This window comes from Chlamydotis macqueenii, chromosome 19, assembly GCF_036417535.1.
Source record: "Chlamydotis macqueenii isolate bChlMac1 chromosome 19, bChlMac1.mat, whole genome shotgun sequence".
NCBI classification, from domain to species: Eukaryota; Metazoa; Chordata; class Aves; order Otidiformes; family Otididae; genus Chlamydotis; species Chlamydotis macqueenii.
The window spans coordinates 3602941-3615651 of NC_141574.1; the positions used below are offsets into that span (position 1 = coordinate 3602941).

Here is a 12711-nt window from a genome sequence, read left to right on the forward strand (position 1 = left end):
AATTTTTGCTCTTTGTAAAATTTTTCAGTTAAAGTTTTTCATGTATCATTAAGAACGTGCATGAACCCATTAAAATAATCTAATAACATACTTCTTAAGACAGACCTCACCAGCATTGTGCCTAGCATTTTTAAATACCTTTTCTTTAAATTTTTTACTAGATGTAAATATAAATTATGTCTTCTTCCGTAACAGAGGACATCAATTTCTGTATCTTCTCTCTCCTTTTCCTCCACTGATCTCACAAACTGTTTTTCTTCAAGTCATTGAGTAACTCAGTCCTTCAGCGAGTGCTGTTGTTTTACCTAAGCAACAGGAGAGGGCAGTGGAGTGGAGGAGGCAGATACCAAATTTATGGATTGAGTTTTATCAAATGTTTTTACTTCAATGCAGTGCTTGTATCTTGACAGAAAATGAAAAGCTGTCAAAACCAAACAAATAAGAGGCTTTTGTTTCTCTACATCTACTGAACACCTTTGCATTTAGAGAGAATGTCAAGAAGAAATGCAGTTTTCTTGTCTTACTACAAAATGTTTCCCACCATTTGGACTGTCTGAAAAAAAAATATATATATATACAGGTTGCTTCATATATCACAGGACAACTCAACCTGCATCAGCTGTCCCCGCTCTTCTTTTCCACATATTAAAAAAAATAAATAAGTAAAAATCTATAGACTCTGACAGATCCTTCAGATTTTCCACTCCAGTAATCCTCTGATGATCTCAAGGCACAGATGTTTTTATAATGTATCTAATTCCATAGGTATTGTATTACCTTTAATAAGCTTCCAGGGTGATGCAGTTTGCTGAGTCAGCTGGTTAGCTACAGCTGTACCTTTTTGTTCAAACCACTCTCCCCCGGTCTCAAAGCTCTGGTCTGTTCAACACACTGCTTAATTGCCTGGTTGAACGCTCTACATCTAGTAAGGAGGAATGAAATTGTCTCTATATTAGTGATAATCTCAAAATATATTCAGTCATTAAATAAACGCATTTAGTATGTTGCTTAAACACTAGGGCCCTTAAACTCAGGTTATTTCACAGCAATCCTGGGGAATGCACCTGGCCAGGCTCCACCCACTTTCCTCACATCACTTCCACACCAGTATTACAAGCTCGTATTAAACTAACTTCTTCAAGAACTACGATGTTTTGGAAAAGTACAGACTTATCAAAAGTTACCTGACAAGTCTGTGAACTAAAAGGGTTGCCAAGTGCCCGTACTAAATGACTGGAGATCCCACAGGTAACTGACCTCCAGGACTACCGGAACTCCGCAATTTGGGGGAAACAACCATTTACAAAGCCAATGTGGTGGCATGGGAACAGTAATTAACTCAATTTCCACCTTTAGTTTCTAAAAGAAAACAAAACAAACCCAACAACAACAAAAATCCTTGGAGGTTAAAAGTGAACACAAAGGAAACGGCAGAAGGAAGAAAGTAAACAGAATAATGAAATGGGAATAAGAACTTGAAGGGACAAGAGAGAACTGTCTGGAAGGATTCACGTGAACGGAAAAAGATGAGTTTCATTCCAAAACCAGGAGGGAAAATATTTGGCCGAACTAACTAATAAAATCTAAAGTCCACTATCCAAATACTTAAAATAAATTTGGAATAGCACTCTAGAACTACTAAAAATAGTACTCTAAAAAGCACAGTGTCCCTTAACAAGAATAAAAGGTCACAAGTATGAAAAGAAAGCAATGAAACCCAATAACACCTATCAACATCACCAAAAATATGACAGCTTTCAAAAGGCCTGAAAGAATATGCACCTTTTAGCACAAGTCATGGACCAAATTGGCAGAGATAATTTACGTTTCATCTTTTTTCCTTCTTAATCAATCTGTTTGCTTTTTCAACAGTGATTTGATTCTTAATCACCTTCCTCACCAAAAAAGAAAAAACCTCAACGCTGCTTGACATCCAGACATTTGCACTGCAGTAGGCTGGGACTATACCAGTCAAGAATAACTTAGTCCCTTGAATTATTTAAGCAGTTGTTCGCACTCAATTAGATTTTCATGAAAGGTTAAGCAATAGACTGATTCACAGAAACCTCTTCATGTTTACGGGAGGTATCTAAAATTTATTCTTTTGAATTACTAAGCTGATACAAGTTCTAGTATCAAGGTATCTAGATACAAGGTATCTAGTCACAAAAAAAAAAATATTTTAAGCTTCAAATTCCATTTTCTCCATTTCTAATTATAGCATATTTAATTTAAATGGAATATAAAAATATCTGTTCCCAAAATATTTCATTCCTGAAGTAAAATCTACTTTCAGAATAGAATGTTAATTTCCCACTCTTAATGGGAAACTGGAGAAAAACACCAAATGCCCATATAAATCCATATGCACAGGTAATCTTTTCTTTATGTGCCAAAAATAAGCTGATTTAGTGCAGCATTTTAATGGGAGCAGGCCACACAAAGATGCTATTCTTATCGAGGAGCGGCTACGCCTCCTTTCTACTGCACATTTCCCCAACTATTTATTATCACCGTGGGGCTGCGACCTGCAAAGCAAAGCAGTGTTCTTTTGAACCAGCCTTGGTTTACAGAGTCCTAACTCCAGATCCATTTCTGTCTGATTTCCTCTCCCAAAGTGTCACAGAGGGTCTGTAATGAAATGATCCATGAGTGCAAAATAGAAAATATATATTAAAAAATTATTAAACATTTTCCTGTCGTCAGGAAAATGAAAGCATTCTACTTTAAAACCAATAATTAAAGAATACAGGGAACATAATACGCTCAGAGACTTTGATTTCTTTAAGGAATAGAAGACCAGGCAACACAGAGAGGAATTGTAACATGGAAAGACCGTAGAAAAGTCCTGCAATAGAAGCAGACTTTGTGAAGGAATAAGACCAGAATATATGCTCATCTAAGCACAACTTCCAGAGGAAAACACACATTCTTCACTTTTTTCAGAATCTTTCAGTTTCAGCTGATGAGGAAGATTTTTGGATGTGTATTTAACTGCTAACCCTTACCATCTGCTACAGTAAAAATCAAATCAAGTGCATAACATAAAAGCACATATATTTAAAGCGAAAGTAGTTCAAAGGAAATTATTTTTAAAAAACTAAGTTTGCACAAACAGTCACGATTCCAAAATTAAACCAAAATTGCTGAAGTTGATCAATGCCAAGCAGGTTATTCTCTTCCATAAGAAAAGTTAAATTTTATTGGAAAGACCTCAACAGTCCAAGATGGAATCCAGGAAACTGCGAAGGGACCTCGAAGCAAGTCACACATTTATTACAACATTTTACTTTTCTTCCAGAGGTAGGAAGGAAGATCATACAGCCTTTTAATTTTCCAAACAGGTAGTCCATCGCATGGAGTCTTTCCTCAAGAGAGCTCCCATGAGAAAGTTGCTCTCAATTGGAAATCTATATCACTACTGCATGTGGTATTTTCAAGAGATTTTTCACTTAGATCTCTTATCATTTCTTCACAACAGAAAATCAGCTTGAAAAATAAAACTTTAAAACCACATAAGTATCTGTGATTTTCAAGAACTGTGTGAAAAAAAAAGCGGCTTTTAAAGTTTAGAAGTACTGTACATATTTTCTCAAGGAAAATTTTAATCAAACAGAAAAGAAAAATAAACACTTAGAACCAAGACTCATGCACTGAGATACCCTCACAGTGTGGGGTAAAATCTGTGCTAGCCCACACAGGCTTGCCAGACACACTGTGGGGAGAAAAAAAAAAAAAAAAGAAGGAAAAAAAAAAAAAAAAAGAAGATAAAAGCTACTGTGCAACTCAACTACATAATTAAACTAAACCCTGAACATGGTGAAAAACTCTGTATTACGAACAAGATTCTGATCACCATGTGCACACTCCAGCACAATGAAAGGTGAATAATTCATAATCATTTTTGAAGAAAAAGTATGCATCACTCAACTTGGGGCAAACACAGGGGATTTCACTGGTATGATTTTTCTTTAGGGACAATGACAAAGTGCCGCTCACCAGCAGGAAACTGAAGCACTGAACTGTGTTCCATGTGCCATAAATCAACACGGCAGCCTACAGGATGTCTCTCTGGTACCAACATACCATCAATTTTTCAATAACCTCCTTAAATAATGGAATATGTGAACGGCGACAACAGTAATGAAAAATGAAATGTTTTGCACGCCAAAGACTCTACAATAACACAGTTAATATGTTGCTTCTACACTTAAAGAAGCTTTTTTATATAAAATCTTTTCCCAAAAAAACCCAACATGTTTTACCACAAAACAATCTGGATGGCCTTTGAAGTATTCAGTCTTTGAGCTCCATCGCAGCTGTTTCTAAACAACCTGGTTCAAAACAGGGTTCCTTTTGTGGTTTTAAAATTAACCAAGACAACAGCTTTCTGTGTTACAAGAACTGCTTGTACATTCACCCTAGGCTATCATTACACTTTCACATTCCAGTGAGAGAGCAATCCTTCACGCAAAGAAAGCTCTCCAGAAAAATTTATTTTTAAAAAGATTGTTTAGATCCTGGTCCGGAATCCAATACAAAACTATTAACTGCTCGTGAATGAAGTCAGCATCCTACGCTGCTGTCCTCGCCTTTACCAGTCAAAAACCAAGCTCACTCATCTTTGACCTCTTTTTTTTTTCAGAATAAAGACAAAAAAAGGACAAGGTTGTCTTCGTGGCACATCAGCAGTGAAGCACAGTACCATCTGGGAAAACTGACTCAAGCAGACACGCAGCGTAGTCCTCTAGGCACGGGGCTGCCGAAGGCCATGAAAGCTCACACAGTAAACGGGGGCATGCAGGTGCCTGTCACGTGGGACTGACCCCACGAGTGGGAGCGTAACAGGTTTTAGCTCTTATTCTTCTATTAACAGAGAAAATATTTTTAAATTTACAGAAGGCATTTTACACCTGTAGTTATCAAATCATATTAAGAAAGATTAATATTATCTTTACTTTCTTGGAAAGTTTAGTCATTTTCCCCTTGTTATACAGCAAATCAGTGCACGTAAAAGAACCAAGACCATTTCTCAGCAACAACCATGTATTGTACGCATGATGTTTAGCTCTGAAGAGGTAATTACACAATGATAAATGATGATAACAAGGAACAATATCAGCTCTGATTCTTCCTCTCATTCAGGAAGTAGGACCACTAAAAAGAAAAATAAGTACAATTCCAGACCTAAGTCAAAGAATGACGCTAAGGTTAAATGTTTTTTCCCCAACAGTAAATGCTTGATATAGCATCACCATATGCACTAAACATTAAAAAAAAAAAAAAAAAAAAAAAAAAAAGAAGTTCTATCCCCTCTCCCTCCTTCCATTCCCCCCAGCAAAAAATGTAGGCAGATGGAGGAATAACAAACCTTTCAGGACATCTGATTCTTAACAAAATAATTTCTTACCTCATGATTAAAAAAAAATAGGAAGAAAAAGCTGAAAACAGTTTCAAATGTAACACACTGCAATGTGGCTACTAACAAGCCAACTGGCTTATTTCTAAGCCATAAAACAAAAGTTACATTCTGCAAAACATTTTTGAAAAAAAAAAAAAAATCTATTAATGCATGGTCAACTGAATCAAAATACGACGAGTCCTCTTTAGGATACACCATCTCACCAATTAGATTTTATCCCAAAGAAGCTCGCTTACTCAATTAGCAACTAAGTCTAAGGCATGATTTTCTAAGGCAGATTTCATAGGCTCCCTGACTTTCCAATGAAACAGAATTTTTCTGAAGTTGAAATAGCCCAAGTATCCCTTTTCCATACATTCAACATTCAAATTCTTGTATATGCTGTTACATTGCTGATACAGAACATGCTACCTAAATACATGCTTTCAAGTTTATTTTATCTCACATATAGTGTTTTTCACACATGAAGAAGTCGCATCTCTACCGCATCAGGCAGTGAACCCCTAAGAGACGCTAAAGGGACCAGGCACTCTGCAGGCTGCAGTGGTACAGAACAGCAGCAATGTCGAAGTAACCTGTGCAAGATGCACCTTCTTCTTAAAAATAATGTCGCTTGCATATATTGCTCCTTGTTAGTAACTACTGTTTACCATCCCGCTGTCTCTCCCCTTCGTTAAAAGCTCTTGAGGAAAAAACCACGTTGACTGTCATTGTTATTTACTATTGGGCTCCATCACTCACAGGGTACATGCTTCTTGACTGTGAAAACTCATTTTCAATGCAGTTGCTACTTAAATGGTAGGAAAAATATGCAAGCAGAAAGTGTTAATTACAATGGAAACTGGAGCATGTGTTAACTAGATACAACAATTCAGCTTGCAGCACTTTAACAAGTCAGAGCTCGGAAGTGAGAAACAATAATAGATTTTTAGTTTATTTTCCTGATGCTGTATGTTCAGGGTATTTAAACTAACAGCGCAATAAAATATTAAACAGCACAGCTCCCAGGGTGTGAAATTCACAGGCGAAACACTCATCTACCAGTATGGCATATAATTTTTTCAGACATAATACCCAATAATCTGCCGCAGACTGTCGCTACGGATTCTACTTTATACGTGTAGATGCTATCAGAAAGTAGATCTGCTCTGTGTTAAAAAGCAAGTGCCACAGGGCACTTGAATAATTGCAAACCCCTTGCTGGTCACCGCAGCAGTTCAGTAAGCCACAGAAAGTATATTTGCTCATTCTTTGCAGCCAGTAATTCGAAAAGATAAGGTGGGATCCAAATCACACCTAGAAATTTCCCCTGAGCCAACAGCACTGAACTGCTACAACACTCCACGATGATGGCTGCCGCCACGCACTGCAGGAATGGTTGTGTGTAAAATGTCTGACTGCAGTAAGCACGACGTACAGACAGCAAATGGCTCCTCCATTCCCACAGGTTGTGCCAGTTTCCACAGGACAAGAAGTCAGGACAGTTCATTCCTGTCGTATCACCTCACCTAAATTTCCATTCACCTCAGTAACTCGCCAGTTTATTTGGTTAACACGGGGTAAAGGCAGACTGAGTAAACAACACTGCAATTTCATACCAACAACTTTCTAACACAAAACACACCCCATTAAAAGATCAGAATTTCCAAATGAGTATCTTTGTAGATTCTCATATTAAGACCAGCCACTGAAAAACATGTTTTCAAAAAGGAGAGTAACATTTAATCCCTGAGACTGAGCTTTAGCAGTAAAAGGGATGATCGTGCTCTCTTCCTTGAGTGTGCAATATCATCTCTTCCCTTGAGCTATCTCTGACACTTCTCTGACCTCCTGAGGAGCCAACTCAGTTCACAAGGCCAGCAGAAAATAAACCAAGGGAGAAAAGAAAAAAAAAAAAGAAAAAAAAAAAAAAAAAAAAAAAGAAGATAAAACCTTTTCCTTTGTTCTGGAGATGGGAATCAGTTGACACAAAATTCAGAGTAGCACAAGAACAATCAGAAGGAAAGAGGGAAGAACCTTGCCACTCAGCAGCAAGCTGCTGCATCATTTCTTCTAACATCTCTATGCACATATAATGTTTGGATTGCCTCTAACTTCCCAGAAACAGGAAAATTATTCCATAGCCAGAAATCTAGGATTCTGTCATACTATTTAAGAAAAGACAAATATTGTGCAACTATTCAGATTGTCAGTTATTATCGCCCAAAGATAAAATTTTATCTTTGACATAGCCCAACAATTTTACGGTCTGCATCCACACACATGGATGGACAAAACTAAAATCAGCCATCAGTAACCAAGCAGTGGGGAAAAGAAACCATCCCAAAACCAAAACAATTCAAGATGTTAAAAAAATCTAAATTAAAACATTCTAATAAATCATTATACTCAAACACGTCAGCCTTAAAAATTTAGAAGAAATCTGATTTTTACTTTGGAGCGTAGTTTAGCACTATTCTGGCTTTCTCATCTCAAGATGTTTGCTGTAGCCTCTGTAATGACACAAGAAATGATCTTGCCAGGCTGTGAACTGGTTCCCTGTTCCTTCTGCTGCTCTTCTCTATCTGAACTGATACCACCACAAGTCTTCAGTGCTCGAGGCAGAGAAAAGAGAGTTGTGACGGAATGGCTGAAATCTTCCATCACACAGTGGTTTTTACATACATGTCTTTGCTACGTCCAAGTCAACGGGAAAAACAAACTTCAGAAATCACATTAGGATTTAGAGGAGCTATTGGAGCTTTCAGAAGACATCTCAGATAACGCATACCAAGCCTGAAAATTGTTCTTCTGTATGAACGCAAGGGTCTCAATAGCTAGAGAGTTTATATTACACACATTGAAGTGTTTAAATTATGGAAAAATAGATTTTCATCAGAGTAAGGCAAAACACACAGCTTTAAAATCCGGCAACAAGCCTTTCTTTTCAAAGCAAAAGAAAAAATCCTAAAGGGTCACTTGAGTGTCATGAGCCCTACCTCAGCCCTTTGCAGTCACTGAAAGAAACTCCAGCGACTTCCAGGGAGCACTGCACAGTCGTTAGTGCCAGGAGAGATACAGAGCGCTTCTCGCATGTTGTTTAATTACTCTTCCACCATTTTGCTCTACTTCTATCGTTAGGTACTCGCACATAATTTGAGATAGCAAGGATGACAGAATTCTATTCCCTCAAGTCTTTTCCTGTTTTTAGGGTTTCTTACGTACTGTAATAGCACCGTTGCAGCTGTTTGGCTCAAACAAACAAGGCTTCTGGAGTAAGAGAATGCCTTTCCCTTGAGAGCAGCAAGCAAATGCTGCGCAGAAAGTGAGTATCATTATTAATTTACAATTATTTTGTAACTTACCCCTGATATGCCAGCCTGTTTAAAGGCCTTCTTTCTTTTTATCCCAATGAATGTGATGTTGGATATTAGCTATAGTTACAACATTTAAAACTAGATTACACCTTTAAACACTGTTTCTTGTATAATTTTAAAGCTCTAACATTGTAAATTACATTCTATAACATTAAAATTATGCAGAAAGTTAATGTTTATGTACTTGAAAGAACAACTTTCTGTCATAAAACATCCTTGGTGTGAACAGATCCCTACATCCTGCATAAATTTACACACAGGAGTAAATCTCTTCCTCAAAGTATGCCTACAGTTGCCAACAGGAATATCAAGGAGAATATTACTCTTGAAAAAGCATTTATCCCTCCATATTATACCTAAACAGAAAAATTTCAGCAATATTATGGAACCCACCTGATGTTACTAGATAATTTCTCACATAAGCAGTCTCCAATCAGTGCAACTGCACCATGGAGTAACTATCTGTGGTGCAAATAACTGTTTTCCTATTTAATTTCAAATCCACCTTTTAACTGCACAGACTTAATGGTTTCCTATTTTTCCGCCATACACGTTAGAAGCAAAAAGACACTGTGGAATGTTTATCTCTTATCTGGATATTGTCATTTTACTGTCTCAAACTTCTTAAAACAAGCTTTTTCGCTAGGGAGGAAATCAGTCAGCATCAGACCTAGCGGGGAAACCCTGCACTTGCTCAATGTCTCTGGCTCTTACATAGTTCCAGATGTTCAGAACATTAATAATGCACTAACTCAAAACCTCTTTTTGAAACTTTAGAATGTGCAAATTGCATTAAAACCTCTTTGCCCTCATTAATGGTATTGTTACAATCCCAGTACTCTGGAAAATGTTTTTTGGCATTTGTTTAACTTTGTGATATTGCCATTTACTCATTTTAACAGCCAGTGCTCAAATCTTAATGCTTTTAATAGGCCTGGCTAAACAGACTACCATCTTTTGTAAATTTATTGAAGTAATTTATTAAATAAGTAAAAGTTGTCTGAAGGCAGCGTTGGGTTTTTTTACTGATGGCAGAAAAAAAACGGGTTTCTTAAAATTTATTTACAAAACTGCGTTTCAGGAAAGGTTTCGAAAATATTCTTTTTTCAGTGTTATGACCAATTATTTTCTGCCACTCTGACATAGACGTCTTTTAAAAAAAAAAATTCTACGAACCTCATACAAAACTCAGTAAGAAAAGGGGTCTGTCTTAAACTAAGAAGAGCCAGACATTCAGAATTAATACTGAAACTGTATCCCTCCCTCAGCCTGTCACACATAGGGGTGGCACATTTCCGTCCTGGCCAGGAGACAGTATATTCAAGAACCCGCTCTCACGTCCAACGCAGGCACGCTGCTGCGCAATGGCAGAAGAGTGCAACAGTCAGGGGTGAAACTGAGGCCCCTCCTGTTTATTCCAAATATCTACCTAGATTGAACCTGAGGATTCCCATTTGGTTTGAAAACAGCACAAATTAGATCTATTGCCACGCTGCACGCTGCTCACAAAGTCAATTGTGTTAAGACCTGCTTTCCTGAAGTCGTGTAATACTGCCAAGAACGGTTTGTCAACAGAATGGCAAACAGCACTCGTCTGCAACTTCACTGCAGCTTTGGTTGACACCTTAAACGTGGAATGGGAGCCAAGACAATATATACAGCGGTATTTTGCTGGGTATTTTCTCAGGTATTACAAGTTTGGAGTGCCTTTCTCTTAATTTCATGTACATTAACAACATATGTTTTGTAATTTCTCAGTCTTCTTAAGTGGAATACATTTAGAATCACAGAATGGTTTGGGTGGGAAGGGACCTGTAAAGGCCACCCAGTCCAACCCCCTGCCAGGAGCAGGGACATCTCCAACCAGATCAGGTTGCTCAGAGCCCCGGCCAACCTGGCCTGGAATGTTCCCAGGGATGGGGCACCCACCGCCTCTCTGGGCAACCTGGGCCAGTGCTCCACCACCCTCAGCGTAAAAAGTTTTTTTTCCTTATGTCTAGTTGGAACCTACCTCCCTCTATTTTAAAACCATTACCCTTTGCCCTATTACAACAGGCCCTGCTAAAGAGTTTCTCCCCGTTCTACAATTTTGTTTTGTTGTAAGAAAGTCTTGCTACTTTTTCGTTATTTTCCACCAAACTCTCCTAAAAACATTAGTTTGCTGGAAGTTATACATACAAAGAGAATCAATGTCAATGCAACATAAGAAACACTTGAAAATACTGATTCATTCTCTTTTCCATCTCTATCACCTTCATTATTCTTGTAATTAACTACTCATTAGAGGCAAAATTCATACAGCACCACAGCTGTAAACCTCAAACAACTGTCACTTGCATTTTAAAACAGTAACCAACTGGTATGGGGAAAAAAAAAAAAAGTATCTATTTTACAGACATTTGGATACAAATGCTTCATAAGGAGCATAGAAAATAACTTTTAAAATGTAGATTTAGGTCATTCAGTCACTTCTAAGAGGTTGACAAGACAGACAACAAAGTAATTGCTATTTCTAACTTTTTAGCCTACTATTTCTTGAAATTCTCTTCATTTTTTCCCAAGGTATTTCCCTCTATAAAACTATTTGATACAGTATAATGCAAAATACACAGCAACACTGTGCAGCTACCAAGTAAAACAGCTATTTGACCACAAAAGTTAAAGCTTTTATAAAAAGGAAAGTAGATCTAAAAGAAATAGATTAATCTGAATCAACAGAGAACACTACATCTTAAAGGTGTAGAAGAAAAAAAAAGCACTAAACAAATTCTGGATTCTCAAGCAAAGAATACTCATCAGTTCATAAGTTTTACTGATAAAAAAAAAATTAATTCAAACCCTTTTGAGCAACCATCTTACTTTATAAATTTTACTTCCAAGTTACGGCTCAACAATTAGCAAACGCAAATTAACCAACAATGCATCACAGGAAAAAAAAAACCAAAAACAAAACCACCAACATTAACATTATTGTCCAAAGCTTATTTTGTAAAAAAGCTACTAAAGAAAGGTCAGTTAATTCATCATGATGGATTATCACTAAAATTTATAAGCATTAGCATTTTTCTCCTTGCTGGATACCTTGACTTTGATATGACACATATTGAATGAATCATCCAAGATGCAGGCACCAGGCAAGATATATCTTAATGCAGACAGGTCGGCGACATGAACCCTAATGGTCCTTATCTTAATCTTGTTTAAAAGCATCTTACATTTCTGAGTAATCTTTGCGCCTTCTGATATTCTCTTTTATAGAGTGTTTTTGCAGGAGTTGCTACTGATTTTCACATAAATGCATTTTTGTTGCATAATATCACCAGTTTTAGTAGCCCTGAAAATGATCCAGGTTTGCAATTGAGTAAATGTTAAGATCAAGCTTATTTTTAAAAAGTCAACATGCCAGAGCTTCGATATTGACAATAAAAACTTTTTTGTTATTGTAGACAATTCCATTCATGAAACATGTCATCGTAGCTGTCCATAACACAGACACTTATTGAATGTGGAGATGTATACCTGATGTACTGTTTTCTTCTCATCCATACATTTGCCTCCATCGCATTATTAACCTAGGATATTTGTCATATGTATGTTTTACACAGTCACTCTTCAAAGAAAAACATGTTTATTCAAATACTTGATTAAGATAGTTTATCTACTATTGGTTTTTTTGTATTCACACTGCATCTAGTAATTTCAAATCATACACAGATAACAAGGTGGCAGACTTTTCCCACAACATTGCATTGAGCTCTTTCTGCTGCTTTTATTTAAAAAACCCAAACAAACAGAGGATGGACAGTCCCAACATCACCAGGCAGGGTTCTCAATTTCCGCCTCCCGTGGCAGGTGTTACACCCTCCACACTTTCTATTCCCACAGCTTGAGGTCAAAAAAGTGTTGGTTTACAATTCTTACAACAACAACAAA

At 37.1% G+C, this 12711-nt stretch overlaps 1 protein-coding gene across 3 annotated transcripts in view; it reads right to left on the minus strand.

Moving 5' to 3' along the window:
* The window catches only part of BRIP1 (BRCA1 interacting DNA helicase 1), a 58230-nt gene that overhangs the window by 25850 nt on the left and 19669 nt on the right, over positions 1–12711 (minus strand). The gene's annotated exons all lie outside the window — the stretch shown is intronic.